The sequence below is a fragment of the Brienomyrus brachyistius genome, unplaced genomic scaffold (assembly GCF_023856365.1).
Source record: "Brienomyrus brachyistius isolate T26 unplaced genomic scaffold, BBRACH_0.4 scaffold77, whole genome shotgun sequence".
NCBI lineage: Eukaryota > Metazoa > Chordata > Actinopteri > Osteoglossiformes > Mormyridae > Brienomyrus > Brienomyrus brachyistius.
Window position 1 is genome coordinate 477,068 of NW_026042352.1, and position 20,125 is coordinate 497,192.

The following is a 20,125-nucleotide window of genomic DNA, read 5'->3' on the forward strand; positions in this document are numbered from 1 at the left end:
TACAATTCTCCAGTAATCTTTTCTGGACCTAATTCTTTTGATTCAAGGATTAAATCCTCGCTTCCTTTAGCATTTAAGTGTCAAAAGAAATTCTGCATGATATTTTAGTCAACTGAATGATGAAAGAGGGTCAAAGTCCAAGTGGGAGTTTCCAATTTAAAATGCAGATTAGAGTCAATTTCAAGCATTGTCATTGGAGAAAAAAAATCACACTTCTCTGCTTATCTTTCCTGGATCAAAAGTTTTTGATTCAAGGAATAAATTACAGACTTTCTTTAGCATGTACTTGTCAAAAAAGATCTGTCTCAGAATATCTTCATGAACTGAACGATGGAAAAAGGTCAAAGTCCAAGTGGGAGTTTCCAATTTAAAATGGAGATTAGAGTCAATTTTAAGAATTTTCATTAGATAAAATTTTACAACTCTCCGGTTAGGGTTAGGGCTAGGATTAGGGTTAGGGTTTTTACAATTCTCCAGTAATCTTTTCTGGAACTAATTCTTTTGATTCAAGGATTCAATTCCTCGCTTCCTTTAGCATTTAAGTGTCAAAAAAATTCTGCATGATATTTTAGTCAACTGAATGATGAAAGAGGGTCAAAGTCAAAGTGGGAGTTTCCAATTTAAAATGCAGATTAGAGTCAATTTCAAGCATTGTCATTGGAGAAAAAAAATCACACTTCTCTGGTAATCTTTCCTGGATCAAAAGTTTTTGATTCAAGGAATAAATTACAGACTTTCTTTAGCATGTACTTGTCAAAAATGATATGTCTCAGAATATCTTCATGAACTGAACGATGGAAAAAGGTCAAAGTCCAAGTGGGAGTTTCCAATTTAAAATGCAGATTAGAGTCAATTTCAAGCATTGTCATTGGAGAAAAAAAATCACACTTCTCTGGTAATCTTTCCTGGATCAAAAGTTTTTGATTCAAGGAATAAATTACAGACTTTCTTTAGCATGTACTTGTCAAAAATGATCTGTCTCAGAATATCTTCATGAACTGAACGATGGAAAAAGGTCAAAGTCCAAGTGGGAGTTTCCAATTTAAAATGCAGATTAGAGTCAATTTTAAGAATTTTCATTAGATAAAATTTTACAACTCTCCAGTTAGGGTTAGGGCTAGGATTACGGTTAGGGTTTTTACAATTCTCCAGTAATCTTTTCTGGACCTAATTCTATTGATTCAAGGATTAAATCCTCGCTTCCTTTAGCATTTAAGTGTCAAAAAAAATTCTGCATGATATTTTAGTCAACTGAATGATGAAAGAGGGTCAAAGTCCAAGTGGGAGTTTCCAATTTAATATGCAGATTAGAGTCCATTTCAAGCATTGTCATTGGAGAAAAAAATCACACTTCTCTGGTAATCTTTCCTGGATCAAAAGTTTTTGATTCAAGGAATAAATTGCAGACTTTCTGTAGCATGTACTTGTCAAAAATGATCTGTCTCAGAATATCTTCATGAACTGAACGATGGAAAAAGGTCAAAGTCCAAGTGGGAGTTTCCAATTTAAAATGCAGTTTAGAGTCAATTTTAAGAATTTTCATTAGATAAAATTTTACAACTCTCCAGTTAGGGTTAGGGCTAGGATTACGGTTAGGGTTTTTACAATTCTCCAGTAATCTTTTCTGGACCTAATTCTATTGATTCAAGGATTCAATTCCTCGCTTCCTTTAGTATTTAAGTGTCAAAAAAAATTCTGCATGACATTTTAGTCAACTGAATGATGAAAGAGGGTCAAAGTCAAAGTGGGAGTTTCCAATTTAAAATGCAGATTAGAGTCAATTTCAAGCATTTTCATTAGATAAAATTTTACAACTCTCAGGTTAGGGTTAGGGTTAGGATTAGGGTTAGGGTTTTTACAATTCTCCAGTAATCTTTTCTGGACCTAATTCTTTTGATTCAAGGATTAAATCCTCGCTTCCTTTAGCATTTAAGTGTCAAAAGAAATTCTGCATATTTTAGTCAACTGAATGATGAAAGAGGGTCAAAGTCCAAGTGGGAGTTTCCAATTTAAAATGCAGATTACAGTCAATTTCCAGCATTTTCATTAGATAAAATTTTACAACTCTCCGGTTAGGGTTAGGGCTAGGATTAGGGTTAGGGTTTTTACAATTCTCCAGTAATCTTTTCTGGACCTAATTCTTTTGATTCAAGGATTAAATCCTCGCTTCCTTTAACATTTAAGTGTCAAAAAAAATTCTGCATGATATTTTAGTCAACTGAATGATGAAAGAGGGTCAAAGTCCAAGTGGGAGTTTCCAATTTAAAATGCAGATTAGAGTCAATTTCAAGCATTGTCATTGGAGAAAAAAATCACACTTCTCTGGTAATCTTTCCTGGATCAAAAGTTTTTGATTCAAGGAATAAATTACAGACTTTCTGTAGCATGTACTTGTCAAAAATGATCTGTCTCAGAATATCTTCATGAACTGAACGATGGAAAAAGGTCAAAGTCCAAGTGGGAGTTTCCAATTTAAAATGCAGATTAGAGTCAATTTTAAGAATTTTCATTAGATAAAATTTTACAACTCTCCAGTTAGGGTTAGGGCTAGGATTAGGGTTAGGGTTTTTACAATTCTCCAGTAATCTTTTCTGGACCTAATTCTATTGATTCAAGGATTCAATTCCTCACTTCCTTTAGTATTTAAGTGTCAAAAAAAATTCTGCATGACATTTTAGTCAACTGAATGATGAAAGAGGGTCAAAGTCAAAGTGGGAGTTTCCAATTTAAAATGCAGATTAGAGTCAATTTCAAGCATTTTCATTAGATAAAATTTTACAACTCTCAGGTTAGGGTTAGGGTTAGGATTAGGGTTAGGGTTTTTACAATTCTCCAGTAATCTTTTCTGGACCTAATTCTTTTGATTCAAGGATTAAATCCTCGCTTTCTTTAGCATTTAAGTGTCAAAAAAAATTCTGCATGATATTTTAGTCAACTGAATGATGAAAGAGGGTCAAAGTCCAAGTGGGAGTTTCCAATTTAAAATGCAGATTACAGTCAATTTCCAGCATTTTCATTAGATAAAATTTTACAACTCTCCGGTTAGGGTTAGGGCTAGGATTAGGGTTAGGGTTTTTACAATTCTCCAGTAATCTTTTCTGGACCTAATTCTTTTGATTCAAGGATTAAATCCTCGCTTCCTTTAACATTTAAGTGTCAAAAAAAATTCTGCATGATATTTTAGTCAACTGAATGATGAAAGACGGTCAAAGTCCAAGTGGGAGTTTCCAATTTAAAATGCAGATTAGAGTCAATTTCAAGCATTGTCATTGGAGAAAAAAATCACACTTCTCTGGTAATCTTTCCTGGATCAAAAGTTTTTGATTCAAGGAATAAATTACAGACTTTCTGTAGCATGAACTTGTCAAAAATGATCTGTCTCAGAATATCTTCATGAACTGAACGATGGAAAAAGGTCAAAGTCCAAGTGGGAGTTTCCAATTTAAAATGCAGATTAGAGTCAATTTTAAGAATTTTCATTAGATAAAATTTTACAACTCTCCGGTTAGGGTTAGGGCTAGGATTAGGGTTAGGGTTTTTACAATTCTCCAGTAATCTTTTCTGGACCTAATTATTTTGATTCAAGGATTCAATTCCTCGCTTCCTTTAGTATTTAAGTGTCAAAAAAAATTCTGCATGACATTTTAGTCAACTGAATGATGAAAGAGGGTCAAAGTCAAAGTGGGAGTTTCCAATTTAAAATGCAGATTATAGTCAATTTCAAGCATTTTCATTAGATAAAATTTTACAACTCTCAGGTTAGGGTTAGGATTAGGGTTAGGGTTTTTACAATTCTCCAGTAATCTTTTCTGGACCTAATTCTTTTGATTCAAGGATTAAATCCTCGCTTCCTTTAGCATTTAAGTGTCAAAAGAAATTCTGCATGATATTTTAGTCAACTGAATGATGAAAGAGGGTCAAAGTCCAAGTGGGAGTTTCCAATTTAAAATGCAGATTAGAGTCAATTTCAAGCATTGTCATTGGAGAAAAAAAATCACACTTCTCTGCTTATCTTTCCTGGATCAAAAGTTTTTGATTCAAGGAATAAATTACAGACTTTCTTTAGCATGTACTTGTCAAAAAAGATCTGTCTCAGAATATCTTCATGAACTGAACGATGGAAAAAGGTCAAAGTCCAAGTGGGAGTTTCCAATTTAAAATGGAGATTAGAGTCAATTTTAAGAATTTTCATTAGATAAAATTTTACAACTCTCCGGTTAGGGTTAGGGCTATGATTAGGGTTAGGGTTTTTACAATTCTCCAGTAATCTTTTCTGGAACTAATTCTTTTGATTCAAGGATTCAATTCCTCGCTTCCTTTAGCATTTAAGTGTCAAAAAAAATTCTGCATGATATTTTAGTCAACTGAATGATGAAAGAGGGTCAAAGTCAAAGTGGGAGTTTCCAATTTAAAATGCAGATTAGAGTCAATTTCAAGCATTGTCATTGGAGAAAAAAAATCACACTTCTCTGGTAATCTTTCCTGGATCAAAAGTTTTTGATTCAAGGAATAAATTACAGACTTTCTTTAGCATGTACTTGTCAAAAATGATCTGTCTCAGAATATCTTCATGAACTGAACGATGGAAAAAGGTCAAAGTCCAAGTGGGAGTTTCCAATTTAAAATGCAGATTAGAGTCAATTTCAAGCATTGTCATTGGAGGAAAAAAAATCACACTTCTCTGGTAATCTTTCCTGGATCAAAAGTTTTTGATTCAAGGAATAAATTACAGACTTTCTTTAGCATGTACTTGTCAAAAATGATCTGTCTCAGAATATCTTCATGAACTGAACGATGGAAAAAGGTCAAAGTCCAAGTGGGAGTTTCCAATTTAAAATGCAGATTAGAGTCAATTTTAAGAATTTTCATTAGATAAAATTTTACAACTCTCCAGTTAGGGTTAGGGCTAGGATTACGGTTAGGGTTTTTACAATTCTCCAGTAATCTTTTCTGGACCTAATTCTATTGATTCAAGGATTAAATCCTCGCTTCCTTTAGCATTTAAGTGTCAAAAAAAATTCTGCATGATATTTTAGTCAACTGAATGATGAAAGAGGGTCAAAGTCCAAGTGGGAGTTTCCAATTTAATATGCAGATTAGAGTCCATTTCAAGCATTGTCATTGGAGAAAAAAATCACACTTCTCTGGTAATCTTTCCTGGATCAAAAGTTTTTGATTCAAGGAATAAATTGCAGACTTTCTGTAGCATGTACTTGTCAAAAATGATCTGTCTCAGAATATCTTCATGAACTGAACGATGGAAAAAGGTCAAAGTCCAAGTGGGAGTTTCCAATTTAAAATGCAGATTAGAGTCAATTTTAAGAATTTTCATTAGATAAAATTTTACAACTCTCCAGTTAGGGTTAGGGCTAGGATTACGGTTAGGGTTTTTACAATTCTCCAGTAATCTTTTCTGGACCTAATTCTATTGATTCAAGGATTCAATTCCTCGCTTCCTTTAGTATTTAAGTGTCAAAAAAAATTCTGCATGACATTTTAGTCAACTGAATGATGAAAGAGGGTCAAAGTCAAAGTGGGAGTTTTCAATTTAAAATGCAGATTAGAGTCAATTTCAAGCATTTTCATTAGATAAAATTTTACAACTCTCAGGTTAGGGTTAGGGTTAGGATTAGGGTTAGGGTTTTTACAATTCTCCAGTAATCTTTTCTGGACCTAATTCTTTTGATTCAAGGATTAAATCCTCGCTTCCTTTAGCATTTAAGTGTCAAAAGAAATTCTGCATGATATTTTAGTCAACTGAATGATGAAAGAGGGTCAAAGTCCAAGTGGGAGTTTCCAATTTAAAATGCAGATTACAGTCAATTTCCAGCATTTTCATTAGATAAAATTTTACAACTCTCCGGTTAGGGTTAGGGCTAGGATTAGGGTTAGGGTTTTTACAATTCTCCAGTAATCTTTTCTGGACCTAATTCTTTTGATTCAAGGATTAAATCCTCGCTTCCTTTAACATTTAAGTGTCAAAAAAAATTCTGCATGATATTTTAGTCAACTGAATGATGAAAGAGGGTCAAAGTCCAAGTGGGAGTTTCCAATTTAAAATGCAGATTAGAGTCAATTTCAAGCATTGTCATTGGAGAAAAAAATCACACTTCTCTGGTAATCTTTCCTGGATCAAAAGTTTTTGATTCAAGGAATAAATTACAGACTTTCTGTAGCATGTACTTGTCAAAAATGATCTGTCTCAGAATATCTTCATGAACTGAACGATGGAAAAAGGTCAAAGTCCAAGTGGGAGTTTCCAATTTAAAATGCAGATTAGAGTCAATTTTAAGAATTTTCATTAGATAAAATTTTACAACTCTCCAGTTAGGGTTAGGGCTAGGATTAGGGTTAGGGTTTTTACAATTCTCCAGTAATCTTTTCTGGGCCTAATTCTATTGATTCAAGGATTCAATTCCTCGCTTCCTTTAGTATTTAAGTGTCAAAAAAAATTCTGCATGACATTTTAGTCAACTGAATGATGAAAGAGGGTCAAAGTCAAAGTGGGAGTTTCCAATTTAAAATGCAGATTAGAGTCAATTTCAAGCATTTTCATTAGATAAAATTTTACAACTCTCAGGTTAGGGTTAGGGTTAGGATTAGGGTTAGGGTTTTTACAATTCTCCAGTAATCTTTTCTGGACCTAATTCTTTTGATTCAAGGATTAAATCCTCGCTTCCTTTAGCATTTAAGTGTCAAAAGAAATTCTGCATGATATTTTAGTCAACTGAATGATGAAAGAGGGTCAAAGTCAAAGTGGGAGTTTCCAATTTAATATGCAGATTAGAGTCAATTTCAAGCATTGTCATTGGAGAAAAAAATCACACTTCTCTGGTAATCTTTCCTGGATCAAAAGTTTTTGATTCAAGGAATAAATCACAGACTTTCTTTAGCATGTACTTGTCAAAAATGATCTGTCTCAGAATATCTTCATGAACTGAACGATGGAAAAAGGTCAAAGTCCAAGTGGGAGTTTCCAATTTAAAATGCAGATTAGAGTCAATTTCAAGCATTGTCATTGGAGAAAAAAAATCACACTTCTCTGGTAATCTTTCCTGGATCAAAAGTTTTTGATTCAAGAACTAAATTACACACTTTCTTTAGCATGTACTTGTCAAAAATGATCTGTCTCAGAATATCTTCATGAACTGAACGATGGAAAAAGGTCAAAGTCCAAGTGTGAGTTTCCAATTTAAAATGCAGATTAGAGTCAATTTTAAGAATTTTCATTAAATAAAATTTTACAACTCTCCGGTTAGGGTTAGGGCTAGGATTAGGGTTAGGGTTTTTACAATTCTCCAGTAATCTTTTCTGGACCTAATTCTATTGATTCAAGGATTAAATCCTCGCTTCCTTTAGCATTTAAGTGTCAAAAAAAATTCTGCATGATATTTTAGTCAACTGAATGATGAAAGAGGGTCAAAGTCCAAGTGGGAGTTTCCAATTTAAAATGCAGATTAGAGTAAATTTCAAGCATTGTTTTTGGAGAAAAAAAAATCACCCTTCACTGGTAATCTTTCCTGGATCAAAAGTTTTTGATTCAAGAACTAAATTACACACTTTCTTTAGCATGTACTTGTCAAAAATGATCTGTCTCAGAATATCTTCATGAACTGAATTATGAAAGAGGATCAAAGTCCAAGTGGGAGTTTCCAATTTAAAATGCAGATTAGAGTCCATTTCAAGCATTGTCATTGGAGAAAAAAATCACACTTCTCTGGTAATCTTTCATGGATCAAAAGTTTTTGATTCAAGGAATAAATGACAGACTTTCTGTAGCATGTACTTGTCAAAAATGATCTGTCTCAGAATATCTTCATTAACTGAACGATGGAAAAAGGTCAAAGTCCAAGTGGGAGTTTCCAATTTAAAATGCAGATTAGAGTCAATTTTAAGAATTTTCATTAGATAAAATTTTACAACTCTCCAGTTAGGGTTAGGGCTAGGATTAGGGTTAGGGTTTTTACAATTCTCCAGTAATCTTTTCTGGACCTAATTATTTTGATTCAAGGATTCAATTCCTCGCTTCCTTTAGTATTTAAGTGTCAAAAAAAATTCTGCATGACATTTTAGTCAACTGAATGATGAAAGAGGGTCAAAGTCAAAGTGGGAGTTTCCAATTTAAAATGCAGATTAGAGTCAATTTCAAGCATTTTCATTAGATAAAATTTTACAACTCTCAGGTTAGGGTTAGGGTTAGGATTAGGGTTAGGGTTTTTACAATTCTCCAGTAATCTTTTCTGGACCTAATTCTTTTGATTCAAGGATTAAATCCTCGCTTCCTTTAGCATTTAAGTGTCAAAAGAAATTCTGCATGATATTTTAGTCAACTGAATGATGAAAGAGGGTCAAAGTCAAAGTGGGAGTTTCCAATTTAAAATGCAGATTAGAGTCAATTTCAAGCATTGTCATTGGAGAAAAAAAATCACACTTCTCTGCTAATCTTTCCTGGATCAAAAGTTTTTGATTCAAGGAATAAATTACAGACTTTCTTTAGCATGTACTTGTCAAAAATGATCTGTCTCAGAATATCTTCATGAACTGAACGATGGAAAAAGGTCAAAGTCCAAGTGGGAGTTTCCAATTTAAAATGCAGATTAGAGTCAATTTTAAGAATTTTCATTAGATAAAATTTTACAACTCTCCAGTTAGGGTTAAGGCTAGGATTAGGGTTAGGGTTTTTACAATTCTCCAGTAATCTTTTCTGGACCTAATTATTTTGATTCAAGGATTCAATTCCTCGCTTCCTTTAGTATTTAAGTGTCAAAAAAAATTCTGCATGACATTTTAGTCAACTGAATGATGAAAGAGGGTCAAAGTCAAAGTGGGAGTTTCCAATTTAAAATGCAGATTAGAGTCAATTTCAAGCATTTTCATTAGATAAAATTTTACAACTCTCAGGTTAGGGTTAGGGTTAGGATTAGGGTTAGGGTTTTTACAATTCTCCAGTAATCTTTTCTGGACCTAATTCTTTTGATTCAAGGATTAAATCCTCGCTTCCTTTAGCATTTAAGTGTCAAAAAAATTCTGCATGATATTTTAGTCAACTGAATGATGAAAGAGGGTCAAAGTCCAAGTGGGAGTTTCCAATTTAAAATGCAGATTAGAGTCAATTTCAAGCATTTTCATTTGATAAAATTTTAAAACTCTCAGGTTAGGGTTAGGGTTAGGATTGGGGTTAGGGTTTTTACAATTCTCCAGTAATCTTTTCTGGACCTAATTCTTTTGATTCAAGGATTAAATCCTCGCTTCCTTTAGCATTTAAGTGTCAAAAAAAATTCTGCATGATATTTTAGTCAACTGAATGATGAAAGAGGGTCAAAGTCCAAGTGGGAGTTTCCAATTTAAAATGCAGATTAGAGTCAATTTCAAGCATTGTCATTGGAGAAAAAAAATCACACTTCTCTGCTAATCTTTCCTGGATCAAAAGTTTTTGATTCAAGGAATAAATTACAGACTTTCTTTAGCATGTACTTGTCAAAAATGATCTGTCTCAGAATATCTTCATGAACTGAACGATGGAAAAAGGTCAAAGTCCAAGTGGGAGTTTCCAATTTAAAATGCAGATTAGAGTCAATTTTAAGAATTTTCATTAGATAAAATTTCACAACTCTCCAGTTAGGGTTAGGGCTAGGATTAGGGTTAGGGTTTTTACAATTCTCCAGTAATCTTTTCTGGACCTAATTATTTTGATTCAAGGATTCAATTCCTCGCTTCCTTTAGTATTTAAGTGTCAAAAAAAATTCTGCATGACATTTTAGTCAACTGAATGATGAAAGAGGGTCAAAGTCAAAGTGGGAGTTTCCAATTTAAAATGCAGATTAGAGTCAATTTCAAGCATTTTCATTAGATAAAATTTTACAACTCTCAGGTTAGGGTTAGGGTTAGGATTAGGGTTAGGGTTTTTACAATTCTCCTGTAATCTTTTCTGGACCTAATTCTTTTGATTCAAGGATTAAATCCTCGCTTCCTTTAGCATTTAAGTGTCAAAAAAAATTCTGCATGATATTTTAGTCAACTGAATGATGAAAGAGGGTCAAAGTCCAAGTGGGAGTTTCCAATTTAAAATGCAGATTAGAGTAAATTTCAAGCATTGTTTTTGGAGAAAAAAAAAATCACCCTTCACTGGTAATCTTTCCTGGATCAAAAGTTTTTGATTCAAGAACTAAATTACACACTTTCTTTAGCATGTACTTGTCAAAAATGATCTGTCTCAGAATATCTTCATTAACTGAACGATGGAAAAAGGTCAAAGTCCAAGTGGGAGTTTCCAATTTAAAATGCAGATTAGAGTCAATTTTAAGAATTTTCATTAGATAAAATTTTACAACTCTCCAGTTAGGGTTAGGGCTAGGATTAGGGTTAGGGTTTTTACAATTCTCCAGTAATCTTTTCTGGACCTAATTATTTTGATTCAAGGATTCAATTCCTCGCTTCCTTTAGCATTTAAGTGTCAAAAAAAATTCTGCATGATATTTTAGTCAACTAAATTATGAAATAGGGTCAAAGTCCAAGTGGGAGTTTCCATTCTAAAATGCAGAGTTGAGTTAATTTCAAGCATTTTTCATTAGAGACTCAATTCTACATGTCCCCGGTCATCTGTTCTGTATCAGATACTTTAGATTCAAAGACCTAAATACAGAACTGTGGTACAAATAACATTTGAGTCAGCATAGCCATCTGATATTTTCCTCATCTTCACATATAACCAAAAGATGCTTGTACCAGGCTCAGTCTTTTCCAGTGAAAGAATTTCATGCTGCTTTATATTTTTCTGATTATTCCAATCATCTATACTGAACAGGTTTCCTCCTAACGTCCATTCCTTGAGAAGTATTGCAATAGTTTCATTTAGGAATATTCCACATGGTGTCCAATACCTCAATAACGTTTTGCACAACCAATTGCACTGTTGCACTTCACACTTAGCCTGTCTTACCTCCTATCATCACTTCTATTTCTTCTATTGCACTGTCTTGTGTCACACTGTTTTTGCACACTTGCTCTTTATGTAGTCCTGTGTCGATGTAGTGTTATACATAGTACCATGGTCCTGGAGGAATGCTGTCTCATTTCACTGTGTATTGTATCACTGTATATGGTCAAAATGACAATAAAAGCCACTTGACTAGACTCTATCATTGCATGCAGTTTGATTAAGTTAGGAACCAGGGAAACCAAGCAAAATATGGAACGCTTCACGAATTTGCGTGTCATCCTTGCGCAGGGGCCATGCTAATCTTCTCTGTATCGTTCCAATTTTAGTATATGTGTTGCCATAGCAAGCACAGGTTTACCAACAGATGAAAGAATATATAGGTGTGGAAGCGGTATGAGCTTTCCTCATGTCGGTGGCAAAGCAATGCCTATGCCCTGGCCCTATATTCTGCCAGAACATAAATATGAAGACAGCTGACGTGCTGCGAAATATTTCTCTCAAATGTACCTTAACAATTAGGTGTCAAAAATTTTCTGCCTCAGAATGACTTTGTCAAATGAAAAATGAAACAAGGTGAAAGTACAAGAGGATGTGTCCATTTTAAAATGCAGATGAGACTCAATTTCAAGCATGTTCATTGGAGAGAAAAATTTACAATTCTTGGGTAATCTTTTCAGGATGAAATTTTTTTGATTCAAGGACAAAATTCCACGCTTCCCTTAAAGTCAATTTTAAGAATTTTCATTAGATAAAATTTTACAACTCTCCGGTTAGGGTTAGGGCTAGGATTAGGGTTAGGGTTTTTACAATTCTTCAGTAATCTTTTCTGGACCTAATTCTTTTGATTCAAGGATTCAATTCCTCGCTTTCTTTAGCATTTAAGCGTCAAAAAAAATTCTGCATGATATTTTAGTCAACTGTATGATGAAAGAGGGTCAAAGTCAAAGTGGGAGTTTCCAATTTAAAATGCAGATTAGAGTCAATTTCAAGCATTTTCATTAGATAAAATTTTACAACTCTCAGGTTAGGGTTAGGGCTAGGATTAGGGTTAGGGTTAGGGTTTTTACAATTCTCCAGTAATCGTTTCTGGACCTAATTCTTTTGATTCAAGGATTCAATTCCTCGCTTCCTTTAGTATTTAAGCGTCAAAAAAAATTCTGCATGACATTTTAGTCTGAATGATGAAAGAGGGTCAAAGTCAAAGTGGGAGTTTCCAATTTAAAATGCAGATTAGAGTCAATTTCAAGCATTGTCATTGGAGAAAAAAATCACACTTCTCTGGTAATCTTTCCTGGATCAAAAGTTTTTGATTCAAGGAATAAATTACAGACTTTCTGTAGCATGTACTTGTCAAGAATGATCTGCCTCAGAATATCTTCATGAACTGAACGATGGAAAAAGGTCAAAGTCCAAGTGGGAGTTTCCAATTTAAAATGCAGATTAGAGTCAATTTTAAGAATTTTCATTAGATAAAATTTTATAACTCTCCGGTTAGGGTTAGGGCTAGGATTAGGGTTAGGGTTAGGGTTTTTACAATTCTCCAGTAATCGTTTCTGGACCTAATTCTTTTGATTCAAGGATTCAATTCCTCGCTTCCTTTAGTATTTAAGTGTCAAAAAAAATTCTGCATGACATTTTAGTCAACTGAATGATGAAAGAGGGTCAAAGTCCAAGTGGGAGTTTCCAATTTAAAATGCAGATTAGAGTAAATTTTAAGAATTTTCATTAGATAAAATTTTACAACTCTCCAGTTAGGTTTAGGGCTAGGATTAGGGTTAGGGTTTTTACAATTCTCCAGTAATCTTTTCTGGACCTAATTCTATTGATTCAAGGATTAAATCCTCGCTTCCTTTAGCATTTAAGTGTCAAAAAAAATTCTGCATGATATTTTAGTCAACTGAATGATGAAAGAGGGTCAAAGTCCAAGTGGGAGTTTCCAATTTAATATGCAGATTAGAGTCCATTTCAAGCATTGTCATTGGAGAAAAAAATCACACTTCTCTGGTAATCTTTCCTGGATCAAAAGTTTTTCATTCAAGGAATAAATTACAGACTTTCTGTAGCATGTACTTGTCAAGAATGATCTGCCTCAGAATATCTTCATGAACTGAACGATGGAAAAAGGTCAAAGTCCAAGTGGGAGTTTCCAATTTAAAATGCAGATTAGAGTCAATTTTAAGAATTTTCATTAGATAAAATTTTACAACTCTCCGGTTAGGGTTAGGGCTAGGATTAGGGTTAGGGTTTTTACAATTCTCCAGTAATCTTTTCTGGACCTAATTCTTTTGTTTCAAGGATTCAATTCCTCGCTTCCTTTAGCATTTAAGTGTCAAAAAAAATTCTGCATGATATTTTAGTCAACTGAATGATGAAAGAGGGTCAAAGTCAAAGTGGGAGTTTCCAATTTAAAATGCAGATTAGAGTCAATTTCAAGCATTTTCATTTGATAAAATTTTACAACTCTCAGGTTAGGGTTAGGGTTAGGATTAGGGTTAGGGTTTTTACAATTCTCCAGTAATCTTTTCTGGACCTAATTCTTTTGATTCAAGGATTAAATCCTCGCTTCCTTTAGCATTTAAGTGTCAAAAAAAATTCTGCATGATATTTTAGTCAACTGAATGATGAAAGAGGGTCAAAGTCCAAGTGGGAGTTTCCAATTTAAAATGCAGATTAGAGTCAATTTCAAGCATTGTCATTGGAGAAAAAAAATCACACTTCTCTGGTAATCTTTCCTGGATCAAAAGTTTTTGATTCAAGGAATAAATTACATAATTTCTTTAGCATGTACTTGTCAAAAATGATCTGTCTCAGAATATCTTCATGAACTGAATGATGGAAAAAGGTCAAAGTCCAAGTGGGAGTTTCCAATTTAAAATGCAGATTAGAGTCAATTTTAAGAATTTTCATTAGATAAAATTTTACAACTCTCCGGTTAGGGTTAGGGCTAGGATTAGGGTTAGGGTTTTTACAATTCTCCAGTAATCTTTTCTGGACCTAATTCTTTTGATTCAAGGATTCAATTCCTCGCTTCCTTTAGCATTTAAGTGTCAAAAAAAATTCTGCATGATATTTTAGTCAACTGAATGATGAAAGAGGGTCAAAGTCAAAGTGGGAGTTTCCAATTTTAAATGCAGATTAGAGTCCATTTCAAGCATTGTCATTGGAGAAAAAAATCACACTTCTCTGGTAATCTTTCCTGGATCAAAAGTTTTTGATTCAAGGAATAAATTACAGACTTTCTGTAGCATGTACTTGTCAAAAATGATCTGTCTCAGAATATCTTCATGAACTGAACGATGGAAAAAGGTCAAAGTCCAAGTGGGAGTTTCCAATTTAAAATGCAGATTAGAGTCAATTTTAAGAATTTTCATTAGATAAAATTTTACAACTCTCCAGTTAGGTTTAGGGCTAGGATTAGGGTTAGGGTTTTTACAATTCTCCAGTAATCTTTTCTGGACCTAATTCTATTGATTCAAGGATTAAATCCTCGCTTCCTTTAGCATTTAAGTGTCAAAAAAAATTCTGCATGATATTTTAGTCAACTGAATGATGAAAGAGGGTCAAAGTCCAAGTGGGAGTTTCCAATTTAATATGCAGATTAGAGTCCATTTCAAGCATTGTCATTGGAGAAAAAAATCACACTTCTCTGGTAATCTTTCCTGGATCAAAAGTTTTTGATTCAAGGAATAAATTACAGACTTTCTGTAGCATGTACTTGTCAAGAATGATCTGCCTCAGAATATCTTCATGAACTGAACGATGGAAAAAGGTCAAAGTCCAAGTGGGAGTTTCCAATTTAAAATGCAGATTAGAGTCAATTTTAAGAATTTTCATTAGATAAAATTTTACAACTCTCCGGTTAGGGTTAGGGCTAGGATTAGGGTTAGGGTTAGGGTTTTTACAATTCTCCAGTAATCGTTTCTGGACCTAATTCTTTTGATTCAAGGATTCAATTCCTCGCTTCCTTTAGTATTTAAGTGTCAAAAAAAATTCTGCATGACATTTTAGTCAACTGAATGATGAAAGAGGGTCAAAGTCCAAGTGGGAGTTTCCAATTTAAAATGCAGATTAGAGTCAATTTTAAGAATTTTCATTAGATAAAATTTTACAACTCTCCAGTTAGGTTTAGGGCTAGGATTAGGGTTAGGGTTTTTACAATTCTCCAGTAATCTTTTCTGGACCTAATTCTATTGATTCAAGGATTAAATCCTCGCTTCCTTTAGCATTTAAGTGTCAAAAAAAATTCTGCATGATATTTTAGTCAACTGAATGATGAAAGAGGGTCAAAGTCCAAGTGGGAGTTTCCAATTTAATATGCAGATTAGAGTCCATTTCAAGCATTGTCATTGGAGAAAAAAATCACACTTCTCTGGTAATCTTTCCTGGATCAAAAGTTTTTGATTCAAGGAATAAATTACAGACTTTCTGTAGCATGTACTTGTCAAGAATGATCTGCCTCAGAATATCTTCATGAACTGAACGATGGAAAAAGGTCAAAGTCCAAGTGGGAGTTTCCAATTTAAAATGCAGATTAGAGTCAATTTTAAGAATTTTCATTAGATAAAATTTTACAACTCTCCGGTTAGGGTTAGGGCTAGGATTAGGGTTAGGGTTAGGGTTTTTACAATTCTCCAGTAATCGTTTCTGGACCTAATTCTTTTGATTCAAGGATTCAATTCCTCGCTTCCTTTAGTATTTAAGTGTCAAAAAAAATTCTGCATGACATTTTAGTCAACTGAATGATGAAAGAGGGTCAAAGTCCAAGTGGGAGTTTCTAATTTAAAATGCAGATTAGAGTCAATTTCAAGCATTTTCATTAGATAAAATTTTACAACTCTCAGGTTAGGGTTAATGTTAGGATTAGGGTTAGGGTTTTTACAATTCTCCAGTAATCTTTTCTGGACCTAATTCTTTTGATTCAAGGATTAAATCCTCGCTTCCTTTAGCATTTAAGTGTCAAAAAAAATTCTGCATGATATTTTAGTCAACTGAATGATGAAAGAGGGTCAAAGTCCAAGTGGGAGTTTCCAATTTAAAATGCAGATTAGAGTCAATTTCAAGCATTGTCATTGGAGAAAAAAAATCACACTTCTCTGCTAATCTTTCCTGGATCAAAAGTTTTTGATTCAAGGAATAAATTACAGACTTTCCTTAGCATGTACTTGTCAAAAATGATCTGTCTCAGAATATCTTCATGAACTGAACGATGGAAAAAGGTCAAAGTCCAAGTGGGAGTTTCCAATTTAAAATGCAGGTTAGAGTCAATTTTAAGAATTTTCATTAGATAAAATTTTACAACTCTCCGGTTAGGGTTAGGGCTAGGATTAGGGTTAGGGTTTTTACAATTCTTCAGTAATCTTTTCTGGACCTAATTCTTTTGATTCAAGGATTAAATTCCTCACTTCCTTTAGCATTTAAGTGTCAAAAAAAATTTCTGCATGATATTTTAGTCAACTGAATGATGAAAGAGGATCAAAGTCAAAGTGGGAGTTTCCAATTTAAAATGCAGATTACAGTGAATTTCAAGCATTTTCATTAGATAAAATTTTACAACTCTCCGGTTAGGGTTAGGATTAGGGTTAGGGTTTTTACAATTCTCCAGTAATCTTTTCTGGACCTAATTCTTTTGATTCAAGGATTAAATCCTCGCTTCCTTTAGCATTTAAGTGTCAAAAAAAATTCTGCATGATATTTTAGTCAACTGAATGATGACAAAGGGTCAAAGTCCAAGTGGGAGTTTCCAATTTAAAATGCAGATTAGAGTCAATTTCAAGCATTTTCATTTGATAAAATTTTACAACTCTCAGGTTAGGGTTAGGGTTAGGATTAGGGTTAGGGGTTTTACAATTCTCCAGTAATCTTTTCTGGACCTAATTCTTTTGATTCAAGGATTAAATCCACGCTTCCTTTAGCATTTAAGTGTCAAAAAAAAAATCTGCATGATATTTTAGTCAACTGAATGATGAAAGAGGGTCAAAGTCAAAGTGGGAGTTTCCAATTTAAAATGCAGATTAGAGTCAATTTCAAGCATTGTCATTGGAGAAAAAAAATCACACTTCTCTGGTAATCTTTCCTGGATCAAAAGTTTTTGATTCAAGGAATAAATTACATAATTTCTTTAGCATGTACTTGTCAAAAATGATCTGTCTCAGAATATCTTCATGAACTGAACGATGGAAAAAGGTCAAAGTCCAAGTGGGAGTTTCCAATTTAAAATGCAGATTAGAGTCAATTTTAAGAATTTTCATTAGATAAAATTTTACAACTCTCCGGTTAGGGTTAGGGCTAGGATTAGGGTTAGGGTTTTTACAATTCTCCAGTAATCTTTTCTGGACCTAATTCTTTTGATTCAAGGATTCAATTCCTCGCTTCCTTTAGCATTTAAGTGTCAAAAAAAATTCTGCATGATATTTTAGTCAACTGAATGATGAAAGAGGGTCAAAGTCAAAGTGGGAGTTTCCAATTTTAAATGCAGATTAGAGTCCATTTCAAGCATTGTCATTGGAGAAAAAAATCACACTTCTCTGGTAATCTTTCCTGGATCAAAAGTTTTTGATTCAAGGAATAAATTACAGACTTTCTGTAGCATGTACTTGTCAAAAATGATCTGTCTCAGAATATCTTCATGAACTGAACGATGGAAAAAGGTCAAAGTCCAAGTGGGAGTTTCCAATTTAAAATGCAGATTAGAGTCAATTTTAAGAATTTTCATTAGATAAAATTTTACAACTCTCCAGTTAGGTTTAGGGCTAGGATTAGGGTTAGGGTTTTTACAATTCTCCAGTAATCTTTTCTGGACCTAATTCTATTGATTCAAGGATTAAATCCTCGCTTCCTTTAGCATTTAAGTGTCAAAAAAAATTCTGCATGATATTTTAGTCAACTGAATGATGAAAGAGGGTCAAAGTCCAAGTGGGAGTTTCCAATTTAATATGCAGATTAGAGTCCATTTCAAGCATTGTCATTGGAGAAAAAAATCACACTTCTCTGGTAATCTTTCCTGGATCAAAAGTTTTTGATTCAAGGAATAAATTACAGACTTTCTGTAGCATGTACTTGTCAAGAATGATCTGCCTCAGAATATCTTCATGAACTGAACGATGGAAAAAGGTCAAAGTCCAAGTGGGAGTTTCCAATTTAAAATGCAGATTAGAGTCAATTTTAAGAATTTTCATTAGATAAAATTTTACAACTCTCCGGTTAGGGTTAGGGCTAGGATTAGGGTTAGGGTTAGGGTTTTTACAATTCTCAAGTAATCGTTTCTGGACCTAATTCTTTTGATTCAAGGATTCAATTCCTCGCTTCCTTTAGTATTTAAGTGTCAAAAAAAATTCTGCATGACATTTTAGTCAACTGAATGATGAAAGAGGGTCAAAGTCCAAGTGGGAGTTTCCAATTTAAAATGCAGATTAGAGTCAATTTTAAGAATTTTCATTAGATAAAATTTTACAACTCTCCAGTTAGGTTTAGGGCTAGGATTAGGGTTAGGGTTTTTACAATTCTCCAGTAATCTTTTCTGGACCTAATTCTATTGATTCAAGGATTAAATCCTCGCTTCCTTTAGCATTTAAGTGTCAAAAAAAATTCTGCATGATATTTTAGTCAACTGAATGATGAAAGAGGGTCAAAGTCCAAGTGGGAGTTTCCAATTTAATATGCAGATTAGAGTCCATTTCAAGCATTGTCATTGGAGAAAAAAATCACACTTCTCTGGTAATCTTTCCTGGATCAAAAGTTTTTGATTCAAGGAATAAATTACAGACTTTCTGTAGCATGTACTTGTCAAGAATGATCTGCCTCAGAATATCTTCATGAACTGAACGATGGAAAAAGGTCAAAGTCCAAGTGGGAGTTTCCAATTTAAAATGCAGATTAGAGTCAATTTTAAGAATTTTCATTAGATAAAATTTTACAACTCTCCGGTTAGGGTTAGGGCTAGGATTAGGGTTAGGGTTAGGGTTTTTACAATTCTCCAGTAATCGTTTCTGGACCTAATTCTTTTGATTCAAGGATTCAATTCCTCGCTTCCTTTAGTATTTAAGTGTCAAAAAAAATTCTGCATGACATTTTAGTCAACTGAATGATGAAAGAGGGTCAAAGTCCAAGTGGGAGTTTCTAATTTAAAATGCAGATTAGAGTCAATTTCAAGCATTTTCATTAGATAAAATTTTACAACTCTCAGGTTAGGGTTAATGTTAGGATTAGGGTTAGGGTTTTTACAATTCTCCAGTAATCTTTTCTGGACCTAATTCTTTTGATTCAAGGATTAAATCCTCGCTTCCTTTAGCATTTAAGTGTCAAAAAAATTCTGCATGATATTTTAGTCAACTGAATGATGAAAGAGGGTCAAAGTCCAAGTGGGAGTTTCCAATTTAAAATGCAGATTAGAGTCAATTTCAAGCATTGTCATTGGAGAAAAAAAATCACACTTCTCTGCTAATCTTTCCTGGATCAAAAGTTTTTGATTCGAGGAATAAATTACAGACTTTCCTTAGCATGTACTTGTCAAAAATGATCTGTCTCAGAATATCTTCATGAACTGAACGATGGAAAAAGGTCAAAGTCCAAGTGGGAGTTTCCAATTTAAAATGCAGGTTAGAGTCAATTTTAAGAATTTTCATTAGATAAAATTTTACAACTCTCCGGTTAGGGTTAGGGCTAGGATTAGGGTTAGGGTTTTTACAATTCTTCAGTAATCTTTTCTGGACCTAATTCTTTTGATTCAAGGATTAAATTCCTCACTTCCTTTAGCATTTAAGTGTCAAAAAAAATTTCTGCATGATATTTTAGTCAACTGAATGATGAAAGAGGATCAAAGTCAAAGTGGGAGTTTCCAATTTAAAATGCAGATTACAGTGAATTTCAAGCATTTTCATTAGATAAAATTTTACAACTCTCCGGTTAGGGTTAGGATTAGGGTTAGGGTTTTTACAATTCTCCAGTAATCTTTTCTGGACCTAATTCTTTTGATTCAAGGATTAAATCCTCGCTTCCTTTAACATTTAAGTGTCAAAAAAAATTCTGCATGATATTTTAGTCAACTGAATGATGACAAAGGGTCAAAGTCCAAGTGGGAGTTTCCAATTTAAAATGCAGATTAGAGTCAATTTCAAGCATTTTCATTTGATAAAATTTTACAACTCTCAGGTTAGGGTTAGGGTTAGGATTAGGGTTAGGGGTTTTACA

At 33.5% G+C, this 20,125-nt stretch overlaps 1 non-coding gene across 1 annotated transcript; it reads right to left on the reverse strand.

The window, feature by feature from the left end:
* Positions 1-11,182: 11,182 nt before the first annotated feature.
* On the reverse strand, positions 11,183-11,289 carry LOC125726826 (U6 spliceosomal RNA). Its single transcript, XR_007388432.1, has one exon. It is a non-coding gene; the product is annotated as a U6 spliceosomal RNA (small nuclear RNA).
* Between the last annotated feature and the right edge of the window lie 8,836 nt (positions 11,290-20,125).